The sequence below is a fragment of the Eucalyptus grandis genome, chromosome 2 (genome assembly GCF_016545825.1).
Source record: "Eucalyptus grandis isolate ANBG69807.140 chromosome 2, ASM1654582v1, whole genome shotgun sequence".
Classification (NCBI taxonomy): Eukaryota; Viridiplantae; Streptophyta; class Magnoliopsida; order Myrtales; family Myrtaceae; genus Eucalyptus; species Eucalyptus grandis.
In genome coordinates, this window is record NC_052613.1 from 32,397,273 (window position 1) to 32,399,549 (window position 2,277).

Consider the following 2,277-nt stretch of genomic DNA (forward strand, 5'->3'; position numbering starts at 1 on the left):
CCAGTTCTTGGTATAGATTTTGCCATACTTTATCATCTCATAAATAAAAATTCGAGATATATGGATATATCCATTTCATGTCAAAACAGATCCTATTTTTTTCATTGGGTCCTTTACGTTAGAGAGCCCCTTTTCAAAAGATTATCCTTGTCTTTGTTTATGTCTCGGATTAGAACAAATTACTATAATTCGTCCTCTTCTACGGATCAGTCGACATTTTTCACAAATTTTACGAACGGAGGCCCTTATTTTCATAGTTGTCGTTCCTTAACTTAATTCTGACTCTATTTATTGGAAGAAAATAAGTTTCTTGAAATGTTGAACCTCAAATTGTATCCCCATGAAGGGAATGCTGAAGTTGAAAAAACAACTTAATCATTCGAATCCTTGTTGTGGCATCTATAAATTATACGCCCTCTGCTTGAATCATAACGACTTACTTCAATTTTGCCCCTCTCCCCCCCCGTGTAAAACTCCGTCGGATCCTTCATGAAACATAACCTAGAATTAGATCTTCATTATCGAAAAACCCTGAGCATACATACCATTGAGAAGGAGAAGTGATTCATTAATTAAACCTTCCTGAATCCATTTTTTTGTTCTTTCATTCTAGGTAAAAGCCCTAGAAGTATCACCTAATGTAGTAGGAATGATATCAACTAACCCACCCTTTTTTCTTTTGACAAATAGCAAATTCCGGATCCAATTCGGATATCAGAACAGAAAGATTACCATATATAACACAAAATTTCTCCGCCGATTCCTTCTAGTCGAGCCTCTCGGTCTGTCATTATACCTCGAGAAGTAGAAAGAATTACAATCCCCATCCCGCCTAAAATTCTAGGAATTCGTTGATAGTTCGAATAGATTCGTAGGCCAGGCCTACTGATACGTTTTAAATTTAAAATAGTTCGATAGGGTCCTTTCCTATTCCTTCTATGTCGTAGGGTTAAAACCAAAAATATTTGTTGTTTTCCTGATGCTTCCTCACGTTTTTGATAAAACCTTCTCTTAAAAGTATTTTAACAATGTTTTCCGTGATGTTAGTGGATGCTATTTGAATCGTCCCTTTTCTATTCATGTCAGCATTTCGTATAGAGGTTATTATGTCAGCAATAGTGTCCCTACCCATGATAAACTAAAATTTTGGTTGCCTCCCATTTTTGATATAATCAACATGCTATTTTTTATTTATTTTTTAATTTTTATATTTTTGTTATTAAATAAAGGGATATGCGTCCGATACAACCTAATCCACTAATTACTCTATTTCATCCAAATACTATGTATAATATAACTATATTACGTATGATCTCATCTTATAATACCTCAGGTGCTAATGAAACTATTTTAGTGAAATTTAACTGTCTCAATTCTCGGGCAATCGCACCAAAAACTCGAGTTCCTTTTGGATTTCCTTCTTGATCAATCACAACTGCAGCATTATCATCATATCGTATTATCATACCGTTGTCACGTTTAAGTTCTTTACAAGTACGTACAATTACAGCTCTGATCACCTCTGATCTTTCTAGAGGTGTGTTTGGTAATGCTTCCTTGATCACAGCAACAATAATGTCACCGATATGAGCATATCGGCGATTACTAGCTCCTATGATTCTAATACACATTAATTCTCGGGCCCCGCTGTTATCCGCTACATTCAAATGGCTTTGAGGTTGAATCATATCATTTTTGAATCTGTTCTTTCAATGTTAATCCAAAGGGCGAAGTAAAAAAAAAAAAAAAAGAAATATTGTTTGTCAAAAAGAAACCTGCAATTTTTTTTTATCCCCAAGACTTCTTTTCTTTGGTTCTACGTTCCTATCCCGAAATAATAAATTGAGTTCGTATAGGCATTTTGGACGCCGCTATTGAAATAGCCTTTCTGGCTATATTTTCTGCTACTCCGCCCATTTCATAAAGTATTCGACCTGGTTTAACGACAGCTACCCAATATTCGGGAGATCCTTTACCCGAACCCATACGTGTTTCCGTAGGTCTTACCGTAACTGGTTTGTCTGGAAATATACGTACCCATATTTTTCCACCACGGCGCACATTTCTTGTCATTGCTCGTCGCCCTGCTTCTATTTGTCTAGATGTGATCCAAGCGGGTTCAAGTGCCTGAAGAGCATATTTACCGAAACAAATACGATTACCTCGATAAGATATTCCTTTCATTCTTCCTCTATGTTGTTTTCGAAATCTGGTTCTTTTAGGGTTATAGTTGATGGTTCTTTCTCAATTCCATCTCTACTACAGAACCGGACATGA